The sequence below is a fragment of the Pituophis catenifer genome, unplaced genomic scaffold (genome assembly GCF_029215685.1).
Source record: "Pituophis catenifer annectens isolate HBS135680 unplaced genomic scaffold, rPitCat1.0.hap2 SCAF_1, whole genome shotgun sequence".
In the NCBI taxonomy this organism is placed as follows: Eukaryota; Metazoa; Chordata; class Lepidosauria; order Squamata; family Colubridae; genus Pituophis; species Pituophis catenifer.
Window position 1 is genome coordinate 87,599,314 of NW_027256881.1, and position 17,989 is coordinate 87,617,302.

The following is a 17,989-nucleotide window of genomic DNA, read 5'->3' on the forward strand; positions in this document are numbered from 1 at the left end:
CCCAACACTTACCACCTCTGCCTGAAAATGGAGATGGGATTTCGAAAACCCTGGAAATAACTCTTCCATGGGCACTAATGGAAACCTTGCTCATGGACTTCACCAATTTTGGGGACAACTAACTAAGGCCATGATGGCAAACCTATGGCACTTGTGCCCGAAGTGGCACATGGAGCCATGTTGCCTGGCATGGGCAGGGTTTGTGGCGTGCATGCTTGTGCGACGATCAGCTGGCCTTTTTGCATGCAGCAGTGCTGGAAACTAGAAGAGCTGGTCTTCCATTTTGCTGTGTGAGCATGCGCGCCAGCCAGCTGATTGTTGCGTGCACATGCGTGCCAGAAACCTGGAAGAGTAGCTGGCTCGAATCAGAAGTTCAGTAGCTGAAACCAGAAGTTTATTTTTGGGCGCGCGCATGCGCCCTAGGCAGCTCCTTTTCCAAGTTGCGGGCGCTCCCTTTTTGGCACTCAGTGCCGAAAAGGTTCGCCATCACTGAACTAAGGCATTGTTTTTTCAAGATCTATAATAACAAATAGAATCTTCACAAGAGCCCGATGGCATCATTTCAGGATTTTAAGTGGAAGAATTCCAAATATGCTGATCAGCCGTGTATTTCTGCTCTTTTGCCATAATCATTTTGTATGTACAGTATATGTACTGGCATTTGATTGGAAATTAAATGCTGATACTACATTCACAGCATAAGGAGGGAAGTAGGGAAGTTGTTGAAGCCTGACAGTCAAATTACAATATATTTAAGATCATGTATTGTATACTAGAACTGATAATAATTCAAGGGTGCAGTGAAGAACTTTTCAAGCATTGTAATGGTTTTGTTTTAAATAACTTTTTGTTGCTTCACCGCTTTCTGCCAGTAAACTCCAGTAAAACCCAACACTAGAAGTGATAGGAATGCCAAGGCATTTCACTTAAACTCTCATTGCTAATAGAGAAAGTGAACTATGCAAATATTACTTCTTAGTGTCACTTGCAAGAAAACGAAGCACAGAATCTCCAAGGTTATTTCATCTCTATCGAATGTCATTTGTCTTCTGAAAAGACAAGGTGATAGCTGCCTCTTGGGGGAACTTTCAGGAAACTGGTTCATTTTTTTACTCTTCTCACCCACTATAAATCATCCAAGCATTAATTTTAAATCTCTAAGCATTTCATTTCTAGATTAATAGTCTTCAAACCGGTGTGCCCAAATGTATTGAAATACAAATCTCCTACCAAGCACAGTTAGCCTTAGCATGGCTAACTCTGGCCAATTCAAGTACTGTAATGATGTTTTATATAATTCTTGCCAAGATGTGGAAAGAAGTGAAGATTAGCATAGATGATGCCATACATTTGGGGACAAACTACAAGTTTCATTGTACATTTTGTTTTAAAATGTCAGCTATAATGCTGGAAATATAGCGTTGGGCTTTGATGATGTTATCCAGACAGTCGTGTCTGACTCTTGACCATTCTATGGGCCATGTCTCTCCACATCTTCCAATCTTGCACTGCTTCTTTGAATTTTTCTGTGCTTTGCGCTCTATCACATGGGAATTTTAACTTTTCTCAAGCAGCAAAGCATAGAACAGGAAGTCCTCCACACAGAATGTGTACCTCCACACAACACACAATTGTGATTTGGAAGGTGTGCGCGTCGGACCATCTGCTTAGCCAGGGTTGGCCTTTGTGGTATAGGTATGCGGACATATAGGTATGGACAGCTGCATGCAACTCTAAATCAAGCTTCAGCCTTTCAAATACAAGCTTTGGGAAAAAATTAGCCCTGCTTTAGCAATAGCACTTAGACTTATATACTGCTACACAGTGCTTTACAGCCCTCTCTAAGAAGTTTACAGGCTCACCATACTGCCCCCAACAATCTGGGCCCTCATTTTACCAGACTCGGAAGGACAGAAAGCTGAGTCAACCTTGAGCTGGTGAGAATCGAACTGCTGGCAGTCGGCAGAATTAGCCTGCAATACTGCATTCTAACCACTGCACCATCATGGCTCATTTAAGTTTTAATATATATATATATATATAATCTTTAAATTATTTTAATCTATAATGAACAAGAAATAAGCTAGAAGTAAATGTTGAATATTAAAGCTCATCGCAACAACTCCCCAAACTATGCTTTTATATATTTTGTATTCAAAGGAGTTAATATCCTTATTAAAATTCAAACATCTTCTCTTCTGCTTCAATTACCCATGCTTCCTCCAGTTTTTGGAAAAGATTACACTGCAATCAGAGAACACTGGGAAGCAATTCATGACCTTATTAGCAATTGTCAGATGTACATAGTGTATATCTGATGATTCCTAATAAGGATGAAACTGGTCAGGTAATGCTCTCGGTAGTCAGATTTTAAATGGAAGAATTCTGATCAACCACTAAAACCTAAACTAAAAGCACCACATAGGATAGATACGCTATGCAAAAATGGAAAATTTGTCTGTGATAAGAGGCGTGATGTGGAAGTTACATAAAACCTCATGCTTGGGGCATAACATAATGTAAGTTCTCTCTCATTCTATGAATTTAAGGCAGTGGTGTCACACTCACATTGTCAAGGCAGCGTGACATATCGGGACTTTTTCCCCCTTCGCTAAACCGGATGTGGGCGTGGCCAGCATGTAACGCATCCAGCAGGTGGACCAGGAGTTTGACAACTCTGGCTTAAGGGAAGGTGGACCATTTATACCATTCTGATAGATTTTCATCAAAGGTAGATGCAGTTCTTTTCCAGCCTTGGTATACAGATTTAGGATATAGGGCCTGATTATTTGAGGAACCATCTTATCTCCAATACTTTCTGCTTGCTCGATAAGACTGGGCACAGGTGGCACACTTCCAGTCCCTTGAATTCAACAATGTCATTTATTAGGAAGTGCACCTTCTCTGTTACAGTGTTTACTCTCTGGAACGGCATCAACCCAGAGTTCCACATGGCTCCACCCTATAGCTGTTCTACAAGTGTCTGAAAACCAGGGCCTGTTCCCAAACCTGGGATTAAAGTGACTGTCAAGTTAATGTTTGTTTTCTTTGGATGTATTGGGTTGCTTGTTCTGAATGTACTTGTTTTTTCGTTTCATGTTACTAATCCTATTGTTGACATGTAAGCTACCCAGTGTTGCTGGCAGTCAGAGTCAGGCATCAACTCAACTCAACTCAATCAAAAAATCAATGGAGTTTTCCTTAGATCTACTGTTTGTTTTAAAAGTTCTATTTTTTTAAAAAAAAAAAAATCCTGCAAGGTGTGGCAGTATTTTACTTTGTGTACATGACATAAGGTCTCCTCTAGTCAAGGGATATGTACAGTGAATGTCTGAAAAGCAGGTTGCAGTCTGGTCAGCAGGCAACAAAGTTTTTTTTTTTAAAAAAAGTTTATTATTATTTTGATAACAAAAACATAAAACACATCTTTTCAAAATGAAGCTTTTGATCTGGTCACAAATTAATACAAATCACTAACAAATCTTAATTTTCAATTAACACAACTTAATATTTTACATAAATATTTCCCTCAAATCTGTCTATTTAACTATGCCATTATCCCCAAAAACCCGTTACTTAAATCTTAAATCCTAACCAATTACCATTCCATTTTTCTCTTTCAGTTGCTTAGATGGATATATTTTAACAGTAATCATACAGTTATTATAAACATTCATGAAATATTTAATTCCAACATACTCATTTTATTTTTACTATTAAACTCAAAATTTATAATCTTTATTTCTATTATTAAACCTAATTTATTAATTTTATTTTAACTATCACTCTCAACATACTCCTCCTCGTTTTAACTATCCCACCTCATTTTATTTTTGCTATAAAACCCAGCATTGTTATCTTTATCTTTGTTATTAAACCAATCATTTTTATTTCTTGGCTGTTAAACACAGCATATCCATTTTGTTTTCGGCTGTTGAACACAACATACCCATTTTTATTTTTTGGCCATTACACAGCATGCCCATTTTTGTTTGGCTGTTAAACACAGCATATTCATTTTTATTTTTTGACTATTACACAGCATATTCAGTTTTGTTTTCTGGCTGTTACATAGCATATCTATTTTTACTTTTTGGCTGTTAAACACAGCATATTCATAGTTGGTTTAACTATTGATCCCTACTTAATCCTTTCTTTGTTGTTTCCATCCATCTATGCATTACTTATTTTCACTTAATCATATTTATCTTTGTCCTTTTTCATAACATTCATGACATTTTAACATTGAGACATGGTTCTTACTTAAAACGTATCTTTAGATGTATTTATAAATTCCTTTTAACATTTTCAATTAATCATATTTATCCTTATTCTTTTTCCTAACATTTTAATATTAGAACATAATTCTTGCATTCAAACATTCCTTTACATATATTTATTAATTCATTTTAACATTCTTAATTTCTGTAAAAACCTCCCTTTTATTATTACAATCCACCTTTACATTATTTTATTTTTAATCACATTATCTTCATTTCCTCGTCTGTAGACATATATTTCCTTCCATTTTCCAAATTTTAATTTTTTTTCTCCATAGTATTTGTATTTATTTGTATTTATTGAATTTGTATACCGCCCTACTCCCAAAGGACTCAGGGCGGTGAACAGCCATAAAAATAAAACATGGAAATACAAAATTTAAAATAGAGATAAAACAAATTAAATAAATTTGGCTGAACCATATTTAAAACCCCAATAATTTAAAACCAAATTTAAAATTCCCATTTAAAAGCGGAGAAGTTTAGGTCAGGCCGGCTTGCTGGAATAGGAATGTCAGGTTAGGTCAGGTTAATTCTCTTTCTTATTTTTATTCCGGATATAATGTATCAAATCCCTTTCTTTTGGGCCTGCGCTTAAACTTTCTTCCATTCCTGCGCCAGTATTTAAATTATTATTATTTCAACCATAGGAGTTCCATTGTAGATTCCTTTTCTTTTCACCAAAATCGAGTTACCTGCAGACAGGAAAAGAAAAAACCCTCCTCCACAAAGTCCAATAGCTTTTATCTGTAAAGCTCAAAGTTTCCCATAACAAAGAGAAGTTTACAAAGTTCCTCTTTAGTGTCTCTCTATAATCCACATTTTCCATTAGTCATACAAGACTCCATTTTACAGTTATATAACCATCCAATTTATTTCTTCTTCTTTTAATTTAAAAAGTATCAAATCTTCTCCCCCTCCTTTTTAAAGTCCAATTCAAGTTTTGAAGTGTTTAGTCTTTTTACCATATCTCCATGATTAATTCCCTTAGTTCTGCTCCAAAATTAGTTGTTTCTAGGATCTTTATCTCTTTAAAGTTGCAGTTTAAATTTTTTTTTCTAAAGCCCCTATTGTTGCACAGCCGCTGTTTTAGGCTGGGGTCTTCTAAATATTAATATTGCTCCAAACGTTGTGGCAAGCCTGGGTTGTTGTCACTCATCCGGCTTCAAAGAGCTCCGTTTTACTCTGTTTTCCTCCAGCACTTTTCTTAGTCCGGTTGTCCCGGCTTTGTGGCAGCCGCCATGGTTGCCGCCCCCCGCCGCCGACTCACAGAGGGCTCCCTCTGACCTCCGAGGAACTTGCCTGTTCCTCTTGGTCATTCGAGGTGCCCCTCTTTTCTCCCTGTCCCTGCAGGACGGTTCCGGTCCAAAGACCCATCGGCGGCGGTTTGACAGCCGGGGTTTTCGTGGAGCTTATCAGAGCCCACTATTTCCCCGACTGTCTCTCCGCGACGCCAAACCAGGCAACAAAGTTTTGTTTTTCAAAATATTTTTTAGTTTTAAAATAGAAAGGCAAACAATTTTGCAAAGAAATATTGCCATTCCATTTGTTAGCATGAGATGGTAAAGGAAAAAGAGGCAAATTTCTATTACTATATATATGTTTTTAATTTTTGTTGATGTTTTCTTCATTCTTTTGATTGGTTGATCTGTAGCAAATGATGACAACATTTGACACGCTATCACCCTCTTCATCTGAAGAGACAAGGGAGCAGGGGTGAAATCCAGCAGGTTCTGACAGGTTCTGGAGAACCGGTACCGGAAATTTTGAGTAGTTCGGAGAACTGGCAAATGCCACCTCTGGCTGGCTCCAGAGTGGGGTGGGAATGGGGATTTTGCAGTATTCTCCCCCTGCTATGCCTACCAAGCTGCGCCCACCAAACCACGCCCACAGAACTGGTAGTAAAAAAAATTGAATTTCATCACTGCAAGGGAAGTAAATGAATTACCTTGGTGTTCCAGCAGGTGATATTCTGCTCTGAAAACATTTAGAAACTGCATTCCTCATCACCAGTCCTCCTTCAAATCTTTGGAGTACTGTCTGTCTTCATCTAGAATAAATCAAATGCAGTCTTTTTTGAAAAAAGCACTTTGGACCGTCTTCAAAGCCCTTTAATCCTACCAGATCACTAAGCAGATACGGATTATGTCCAAAAATTATTTACTTAGCTCTAAAATATGTTTTAACCTGCTTCTCATTTATGCAGATCCAAAGGTAAATTAAGAGAATACTCTGGAACAAAACATTCAGTAAAATATTAGCATTTGAATTAAAAAAAGCCAACAGATAGTTTACTATTGTAGTCATTTTCCTCATGACTTATAAATTTTTATCACACAAAAAACTAAATTATGCAGGACCACTGGGTGCTAGTGATTGTGATCATGAAGATGTTTTCCACTGCTGCTAAACAAGTCTTCTGGCTGACCAAATATGATTGCAGCCACCCAGATGTTATTTAATATTGAACTTCAATGAGTTGAATCAAGCAGGCCTCAGAGTTCTTAGCCTGTGAGGATACTGAATACATTTGCTCCACTGGGAAAGAAAAACAACTCAGAAAACATGTGAGTCTTTGGCTCAGAGCCGTCTCAACCTTGGCAATGCCACTAGGCAATGTTTGCCCTGGGCCTGCTGTTTATTAATGTGTTACTTTAAGAGACATTTTACCAGTCTAGATGAATTTTGTACAAGATATCACAGTCCACTGAAGACAGGGGTAAAATGCTCCCAGTTCAGACCAGATTGCCCGATCTGGTAGCTATGAAGGCGGGTGGTTCAGAGAACCGGTAGCAAAAATCCCTGCCCCCCCCCCGCCCAGCTGAGCCACGCAATCATCAGAGGCTTTTTTTTTATTTTTAAAAGCATTTTTTCTACAACCTCTTCGGCTGAAAAAATGCTTTTAAAAATAAAAAAAAAGCCTCTGATGATCGCACGGCTCAGCTGGGATCATCAGAGGCTTTTAACAGCATTTTTTTCGACAACCTCTTCAGCTGAAGAGGTTATAGAAAAAATGTTTTTAAAAGGAAAAAAAGCCTCTACCGATCAGGCAAGTCAGCTGGGATCGTCAGAGGCTTTTTTAAAAAAAAGAAAGCCTCTGCTGATCAGGCAACTCAGCTGGGATCGTCAGAGGCTTTTAAAAGCATTTTTTTACAACCTCTTCAGCCGAAGAGGTTGTAGAAAAAATGGTTTTAAAAGTTTTTTTTTAAAAAAGTTGGCCACACCCACTCAGTCATATTAATCCCCCCAAGCCATGCCCACAGAACTAGTAGTAACAAATTTTACATTTCACCACTGACTGAAGACCAGTAGCTTGGCAATTGGCATGTTGCAAATTTGTACTTTTTTGAGGGAGTAAAGAAGGGTGAATAGAATTCAGTTTAGTATGTGGCTTCAGTACCAACAGTTCAGCATGTTGACTAACCAATTTATATTAGGTTAAATGCCTGAAAACATAGTTGCTGTATACTGGAAAAACTTAAATAAATTCTGTAAAGTAGAAGAAACTTTCACCCTAAGGATCTTTTCCTTTTGCATCAAGGAGATAGATTAGATACATGATAGATAGATAGATAGATAGATAGATAGATAGATAGATAGATAGATAGATAGACAGACAGACAGACAGACAGGCAGACAGACATATGGTTGATAGATGATAGATAAGAAAGGTAGATAGATTGATTGATAGATACATGATAGATTAGAATAGAATAGAATAGAATAGAATAGAATAGAATAGAATAGAATAGAATAGAATAGAATAGAATAGAATAGAATAGAATTTTTTTTATTGGCTAAGTGTGATTGGACACAAGGAATTTGTCTTGGTGCATATGCTGTCAATGTACATAAAAGAAAAGATACATTCATCAAGAATCATAAGATTAGAGAGATAGAGAAAGAGAGAGAAATAGAGTGATAGAGAGATATATAAAGAGAGAGATAAGAGAGAGAGAGGAAATAAAACTCAAGACTTCGGAAGGGTGAGTTGAGTGTCCAAGTCACATATGAATGGGGGTCAAAGGAGATAGAAGCAGTAGTTTAGCTTGGTTTGTCTAGAAAAGAGAAAAAAAAAACAATAGGAAAGTTAACCTAGAAAGAATTAGCCTAAGCATATTTAATTTAATTTAATTTAATTTAATTTCCAATTTATATACCGCCCTTCTCCCTGAGGACTCAGGGTGGTGTACAGCCAAGATAAAAAACATAGAATACAAATATTAAAACATTTAAAAATATATATAAATTTTGGCCCGAAAGTTAAGAATCACAGACTAATTAAAAGAATTTAAAAATTTCTTCTTAAGCCAACCCGGCTTGCTGAAAAAGATGGGTTTTCAGGGAACGACGGAAGGCATTGAGGTCCTGGATTCTTCTTATCTCCGGGGGCAACTGATTCCAGAGGGTGGGAGCCCCCACAGAGAAGGCCCTCCCCCTGGGGGCCACCAGCCTACATTGTTTGGCTGATGGCACCCTGAGGAGGCCTGCAGTGCCTCTGCTAGCATACCGAGCTCCGTTTTCATTGGCAGAGACACCGCAGGCCGGTCCTTTGCTGTTTACAGGTGGCCCCACAGGCCAGATCTAAGCACCTCACGGACCGCATCCGGCCCATAGGCCTTAAATTTGACACCCCTGGTATAGAGGAAAGCATTTTATCTTTCTTCTTTTGCTTCTGAACCAGTGGTGGGATTCAATATTTTTTACTACCGGTTCTGTGGGCGTGGCTTGGTGGGCGTGGCATAGCATGGCATAGCATGGCTTAGTGGGCATGGCTTGGTGGGCATGGCAGGGGAAGGATACTGTAAAATCTCCATTCCCTCCCCACTCCAGGGAAAGGTTACTGCAAAATCCCCATTTCCTCCCGATCAGGGCTCCCAATCAGCTGGGACTCAGGAGGCAGAGAATAGATGGGGGCGGGGCCAGTCAGAGGTGGTATTTACCGGTTCTCCAAACTACTCAAAATTTCCGCTACCGGTTCTACAGAACTGGTCAGAACCTGCTGAATACCACCTCTGTTCTGAACCCCGGCCACCCCCACCTGGCCCCCTGAGGTCTAAAACAACCCTGATGTGGCCCTCAATGAAAATGAGTGGTAAAATATTTGACACCCCTGGAATAAGGCAAAGGTTTATATTAATAAAAACACTTATCATCATAAAGAAGGAAGTCAGTGCATGAAGCTGTTTTCCTTGTAGCTATCAACAAAAGAGGGGAAGTTGGTTGTTTGATAAAGAATTTAAATCACCAACTGACACTTTGGTCAACACATAAAGAAAAAAAAAGGCTGGCAAGTTTCACCCATGAGGAAATCACCTAGCAGATTGGCAGAGGAAGATTACAGTTTGAGCAGCCAGGATAATAAAAGAGAGAAGAAAAGTGAAATGGAAACTGATCCAGAAGGAGGAACCAAGCGGCCAGAAAACCAACTGCATGAAACTTTTCACAGAGGCAGACATTGGAGGGAGAATTTGCTAAGAGCGTGGGAAGAGCTCTTTTGCTTAAGTATGTACTGTGCATCTGAAATTTTCTTCACATTTAAGCGGTACATAAGAAAAAGATTAAATGAAAGCTTTGAGCAAGGTATCAGGATACAGAGAGATTCATTGTACTGAGTTCAATAATTTAATATCATTAATGTAACATTAATATCATATCTATGTTGATACTGTCCATGTGACATATGCCATTTTAATCATTATTATAACACACACACACACACACACACACACACACACACACTTATACTGTATTTTCCTGGAAATAAACCCTTCTTATATTTTTTTGACCCCCAAAATAAGCGTTTGGCCTTAGTTTTGGGAAGGTCTTATTATTTGGAGGCGTGTGGAATCAAGATGGGGCTCCTCTTGCCACCTTACCTGATTTCCAGCTCTGCGTTTAAATATTTTCAGGGAGGGCTTATTTTCAGGGGGAGGCATATTTTAGCACATGCGCTCAAAAGCCCAATTGGGCTTATTATCAGGGGATATCTTATTTTCAGGGAAACAGGATACACACACACACACACACACATACACACTGCATATTATATTGTTATATAACTCTTAATAATATAAGCACAGGTAGACCTCGACTTACAACCACAATTGAGCCCAAAATTTCTGGTATTAAGTGAAACATTTGTTAAATCAGTTTTGTCCCATTTTATGACCTTTCCTGTCACAGTTGTTAAGTGACTCACTGCAGTTGATAAGTTAGCAACCTGGATGTTAATTGAATCTGGCTTCTCCATTGACTTTGCTTGTCAGAAGGTCGCAAAAGGGGATCACATAACCCTGGGACACTGCAACGGTCATAAATATGAACCAGTTGCCAAGCATCCGAATTTTGTTCACATGATCATGGGGATGCTGCAAAAGCTGTAACTGTGAAAGATAGTCACAAGTCACATTTTTCAGGGCCATTGTAACTTTGAATGATCATTCAACAAACTGTTGTAAGTCGAGGACTATATGTACATTGGTTTTCTGTTCTTACCCAGAGCTTTAAGTTTTTCCTTACATGCAACATGTAAGGAACATCTTTTGGATGTTGCAAAAGAAAAGGAATAATCTCTTTGTCTTATCCCTACTAGTTAATGATTTAGCATTAGACTTGTTTAAACTAAATTATTCAAGAATTGACAAGGATCCTGCCTGGGAATTTTTGGTGGGAATTAGCTCTTTGAGCTCAGAGTCACTTCTGTGTTACTACAAGGGCATCACATTCATGGAGTCACATGCTGAGATTTTATGCACCTTAACCCACCCATCCATTTCTTATAGCAAGGGGGAGCATCTGGCAAAATTTGAATTGTTAAAAGTCTCCCCCAAATCCAGTTGTGAACAGGTATGGGTGTGCCAATGGACATTGATGATCTTGAAAAGTGGGGCAGGGAGAGATAGTGGATATCCGTGAATTCTTATACTGTTGAGCAAGAACTAGAAAAAATAGAAGAAGTGAATAAATGTTTGGTTCAGGGTTGATTTTTTTCCAAAATGAAGATGAACAGTGTATATGGGCTTGTTGTGCCAATTTTAACAAATTGGGGGGTTTGTTATGTAAATGCTACAGTAGAGAATTTTGGGACAGGAGCTTTTACTGTAGTAAAAGCGGTCTGCGTTGTTCTAAAAAATTCACGTACGTTTGAAGAAAAGTACAGAGATTTTTAAAACAAGAAGTTAAAACTCTTTAGGATGTACTGGGGGAAGATTCCTAGGGAAAACAGTCCATTGTTCTCCTGTGGAACTGCTGCAAACAAGGGGGAAGAGAATTTTGAAGCCTTATTATAATGTCCCAGTCACTGAGAAACTTTCTGTAGGAATATCTCTCCGCAAAGAAGAGTTTGGTGATAAATGTCAGAGGAGCCAGATGGTGGGGAGAAAAAGAAAATAGTTGTGGAATTGTTGATGATTCCTGGTCTTTTCTCACTCAACCCTGAACCTGTTGGAAGGAATGTATGGGGCAACAGAAGATGGGATACAGTGTAGGGAAGCCTTACACTCTAATTATAGGTAGTCCTAGACTGATGACCACAACTGAATCCCAAATTTCTGTTGCTAAGTGAGGCAGTTGTTGGAGGGCTAAGTGAGGTGTGTGTGCTGTTGGAGTATTGCTCCATTTTACAACCTTTTTGCCACAGTTGTTAAGCAAATCGCTGTAGTTGTTAAATGAATCATTAAGCAAACCTGGCTTCCCCCATTGACTTTGCTTGTCAGAAGCCGACTGGGAAGATTATAAATAGTGATCACATGACCCTGGGACAGTACAACAGTCACAAATACATGGCAGTTGCTAAGCATCCAAATTTTCATCAAGTGACCATGGGGATGCAGCCACATTCATAAGTGTGAAAACCGGTCATAAGTCACTTTTTTCGGTGCTGTTGTAACTTGGGACAGCCACAAAACAAATGGTTGTAAGTTGAGGACTTCCTGTTTAACAAAACTATAACTAGCAAAGAGTAAGGCAGATCCACTCCCTTTCTCTATGCTAATGAAATTAGGGAGGAAAGGGATAGAGAAACTCTGAGAAGTCTTTTGGGTCTTCCCAAAAGAAATTCCCTATCCGTAGACAAGGAGGAAGTCAAAGCAATGAGTTATCAGTAAGTCTTCCAGTTGAGTAACATCTACTTCTGCTACTATGTCTCTTCTGGAGAAAAAGTGGGGTGGGTGGAGGGGGGAAGCTGCCGTTGCATCTCAGAGTAAAGAAGAAGCCTGCATGTGAAAAATTTAGGATTTAAAATCCATCTTAAGTTTCTGTCCCAAAGGTGCTTTTTCAAGAGGAAACTGGACTTTCTTGTTTTTCTTTTCTTTTGTTTTGCTTCTCATCCAAGAAACTTCTTCAGCTCTGACTGGATGGTGGGGAATGGAAGGATTATACTTCTTGCAGGTAGCTGAAGAAGCTTCTTGGATCTTCAAACAAAACATCTTCAAACAAAAACAAGGAAGTCCAGTTTCCTCTTGAAAAAGCACCTTTGGGACAACCATGACCTGAATGACTGAGAAACTCCATAGACATCTTAAGTTCCTATTCCACACCAGATCTCTTAAGGAAAGGAAGCAGTTGCTCCTGAGGAAAGGAAGCAGGAAGAAACTTTTTTTCTGCCCAGATGTGTGTGTGTGTGTTATATGGCCTTAACTATTATGGAAAATTGGAAGCCGATGTTGTTAGCACTGTGGACAACCTGGACACTATGCAAGGGGATACCAACCCTCGAGATTTTGTGTCGTAATCCGAAGTAAATCTTTCCCCAAAGATCAGGGAAATACCAGAGTACTTAAAATGCTTAATCTGCAATTGATTCAGAAGACTTGTAATTTGCATAAGGTACCTCAGCATGATATGAAACACCTTTTGTGAGAGATATGAGTAATAGCTTTGCAAGACTGAGCAGATAAGAATAAAGAATTGATGTGAAGAACAGCGTTGATGTTCTCATTTTGCTTCGGTTGTAGGTGGCTTTCACAGCTCACTTCTTATTACATTCATAATAGTAATGCCACTCTTATCCCCCAAGTACCAAAGTAGCAGTGTATGAATCTGGAAATTTCATACGAAGGTCTCTTTAATTTCTCTTAGTATTTTTTCGTAGTTGCTGAAGCCAGTTAAGAAGTTTCTTAAGAAAGCAGAATTGCCATCTCTACTTTTATAATCAGTTCTAACAGGAAGAAGAAACACAAATTGGCTTCTTGGGAGTATCTATCTGTTTCATAAACTGAAGAATACCACTTGAATAAAGAACCCCCACCCCTCCACTTCCACCCCTATGAAAATAATGTAGCTTTTTATACCTCTTAGTTTTGAAAATTGATCTCAGGAAGCTATGGCTATGCCTGGCGTCCACTTTTACCTCTAAATGAATGCCTACTGCCTGGGAGGGCTAAAAGCCTTTGCTTTATCATAATTCCTTTGAGAATATAAAGTGGAAGCAGTATTTATAGCAATAGCAATAGCACTTAGACTTATATACTGGTTCATAATGCTTTTACAGTCCTCTCTAAGTGGTTTACAGAGTCAGCATATATTGCCCTCAACAATCTGGGTCCACATTTTACCCACCTTGGAAGGATGAAAGGCTGAGTCAACTGGGAGCCTGGTGAGATTCGAACTGCCAAATTGCAGGCAGCCGGCAGTAAGCAGAAGTAGCCTGCAGTACTGCATTCTAACCACTGCGCCACCACGGCTCTTATAACTATATAAATACTATAAATATAAATTTAATAAATACATTTTTTGATCAATGAGGCTTAATCAAGCTGAAGCTGATGAACGTGATGTTCCTATTACAAAATATTTCTTATGTCATTGATGGTGAAGATCCCTCCAAACAAGCCAGGAGCATGTTTGTTTTCCAACTACAGGTAGGCCTCATTTAGCAACATTCGTCAGTCATTAAGCGAAGCAGCCACTAAGCAAAACCACAACTGTGTGTATGAGTTTATTTCAGCTTTCTTTGCTTTACAGACCTGCGAAGGTCGTTAACATGACTATTGGTCATAGCGTCACTTATTCATCTCTGTTGTAACTGCAAATGTTGCTAAACAAGGACTATATGCACTTTATTAGAATATATTGTACACCACACACCCACACAAATCTGTTCACATTCATACAAAGTATCTATGATAAAGGAAGAAAGTGCGAGTTATCTTTCATTGGCCAAATGCATACAAGAAATTGGGAGATTTCAAAACGCTGTTTATGGGAGTATCTCTGCTTTTCCAATATCCTATTTCTATCTTTTATCCTTATGAAGTATCTGCTCATGATTTCTGTGGTTCTCCCAACAAGTTTTTGGCACTGAGTTTGTGGATCTACTAAATCTAACAGTTTTACAATGACATTAATGTAGTGTCCTTACATTAAAACAGCAGCTTAGCTTTTAGGCAAAGATCATTTTGCCACAAAACTGATAACAATACCTACACAAATAGTGTAAGTAATAAAACTACATAGGCAACAGCGGTGATGACCCTAAAAGGGAAGTGTGAACTTGGTAGCTGCTCCAGTTGCTAACATTTATCTATTTAAACTGAATTTAAATCCTGCTTGTCTAATTAAAACCCCTGAATGTAGAAAGCACTGGGTGCAATATTTACCACAGAGGAAGATGACTCTGAATTTAAAACATCCCATAAAAGGAAGAGACATAGATATATAGATATCTAGCACATTGGATACTAAAAATCCTATGTAAAGCCCACTTTGGTAAAAAGCAATCATGGACTTCTTCCCTTGCAGTATATATTTGTGAATAAAACACTTGTGTGCATGAGTATATGTTTATATGTGTATGTACAAGCATGCATAGATACCTGGCAGAAGATATACCCCACCCTAAAAAAGGCCCACCCAAGAAAAAATGATCAGAATCAACTGATCCTCACCTATCTCTTTGACATTCAAATCACGATTATCCATAGAAACATGGAAGTATACCTACTTATACACACAATTTCCCACCTTCTTTTCAGTAGAAACAGCAAAAAAAAAAAAAATGGTTAAGAAAGGGATGGAGATGGAGTGAGGGATAGGAGGGATAGGAGAGGGAAAGGGGAGAATCATTACAAGTCAGGTGGCATACAACTCTGTTTAATAGGAAGGAAGAGAGGGAGGGAGGGAGAGGGAGGGAGGGAGGGAAGGACTGAGGGGGAGAGAGAGAGAGAGAGGGAGGGAGGGAGGAAGCATAGGAGACATTGGGTGCAGATGAGGAGATAAGAGGAGATAACTAGGCATGAAAGGAAACTATAAAAACAGAATTAAAATTCATAGGCAAGCAACTAACTGGCATGCTGCTTTTACAGCAACTGTTGATTTTATTTGTAAGTCTTGCTCATTCCTTTGCTTTCAGTAGCTATTTTTATTCTTGAGACACCCACTCCTTCCCCATTTGCGGGGAATTATGTAGACAAAAATACTTCTCTAGGATCCTCCTGTGGTTGTAAAAATATCCGTTAACTAGGAATTCAGCTTTAATGGTTTGAAGCATGGATCACTAAACAGATGTTGGTGTTGGGGATCATCAAGACTAGGATCTCTGAGGAAACTCCATAGCAGACCCCTATCACATTTTTGTGATGTTTAAGAGTGGCTTGACAGAAACAGAGATATGTGTATTACAATAGAAATGGTGTAAAACTCAATTTCTTTGATGGTTGCATCAGAGCTGTGTTTGGGGGCCTGGGATGGGCGTGGCAAAGGTGGGTGTGGCCAGCTCAACATCACTTGTGTCGGGGGCACCTGTGGTGGCCCGAGTGCTCTGCCGGTGAAAATGAGCTCCCAAGTTCCGTTTTCAGCTGCAACGGCCTCCTGCACCCTCTGCCAGCTAAAATGGTGCTCGGGAGGGTCCTGAGCTCCGTTTTCGCTGGCAGAGGCACTGCGGACCAGTCCTTCACTGTTTCCAGGGTGGCCACACAGGCCAGATCTAAGCACCCCACGGGCCAGATCTGGCCCCCAGGCCTTGAATTTGCGGATGTTTCATAACCCAACTAGGTAACGTCATCAGTGCTAGTGAGTATGGGGTTTGCTTCCTGTTTATATACAGTAGCTTGCCCTGCAAGAGTTGGTGGGGGTGAGATTTTCTTCTTTGTGGTTTCTTGATTAGGATATCGTCTTCCGCTTGGTTGTTTATCTGATGTTAATCCCTGTTTATTTAGGGGCCTCTTATTTGGGTGTCTATTGATGAAGAGAGACATAGTCACATAGAATAGACACATAGAGACAAAACATTTACACACCATTCAAATGAGACAAAGATAATAAAAAGCTAAGGAGGAAACAAAACCTCCAATGATCTTCTCCTGCAACCAACACCCAATATCTGCAAGCAGTCTGCAAACAAACAAACAAAGTTAGAGAACACCAAGGACTCCACATTTATTAATATTTTAAAAAGAGATGGTGATAGAGAAAAGGAAGGGAGGGAGGAATTTGTTTTGGTTTTATTACTGTAAAATTACTAGTTTTGTACATCAGTTTCTTTTAGCCACATATCAATTTTCAAGAGTGCAAGACACTTATTAAGGTCAGTAGGCAGACACAAAGTTGCTTTCACCTTGAAAATAGAAATCTGCCAGAATTTAAATTGCAAGAAAGCTAAAGGAGAACCTATTTGTCCTAATGGAACTGTTCCTAATACTAATGTTCTAGTACTGCTCCCTTCTGAATCTACAAATAAAGAAGTTAGAATTTCCTCTAGTGCTATACATATCTGGTTTGAGAAGTCTAGTTGTTACTCTCTAGTTTTTAACAACATAAACCTCCTTTGCCCCAAGAAACCAAATGTCAAGAGAAATAACTGCAAATAAAAGTTTTGTCATGGTTTTACTTTTGAGAATTATAAAAATTTGATTTGCAGATCAGCTACTGTTGGCCGTAAAAAATAATTTTCAGACTGAATTCTTCATTTGCTTCCTTTTCCTGCTGTCAACAGGCTTAACTAGGGATTTGGAATCATATTACAAAAGGCCAAATAGACTGGAAAAGGAGAGAATTAGAGTAGGCTCAAAAATAATAGAATTAGTACATTTTGATGTATATAAAATGTACATTTATGTACATTTGATGTACATTAACATTTGATGTACATTAACAATAATGTACATTAGTACATTGTTAATTTGTATGTGAATTAAAAATCAGGCTGGGAGATCAGATACAATGATGAGAGCAGCTGAGATAACTTATCAGATGGTACGGAATAGAGAAGAATTACCTTTTAGATTGGCAGATGTGGAGTAAATAAAAATTTATCATGGAGTTCTGTCCAAAATGAAAAAAACTTGTGATGAAAAAGGAATACAGAGGTAATAATTTGGGTAGAAAGAGCATGTATAAGCTGATTATTACTTTGGGAAATGTAGAATCACAAAACCACAATGTAAAATGAAATTCCCTGACATTCCGTGATTTTTAAAATTTAATGTAAAATTAGGAGAACCATGTTGCTAACAAAAATAGATTCAGATCTCCTGGACTAGGGAAAATATAGTTGTCCCTAAAAAATATGTGATGAGAGAAGGATACATCCTTTTTAATTATCTGTGTAATTCGAAGGAAGAGGAGAAAGTAAGTTTTGGTACAACAGAACATCCACTGGTATTCTTTATTATAAGAAAGAGTGTCATTGGTCTTCATAGACATCTCTGGGTCTTTATTAGGAGACAAACCAGAGATGGTATTCAGCAGGTTCTGACCAGTTCTGTAGA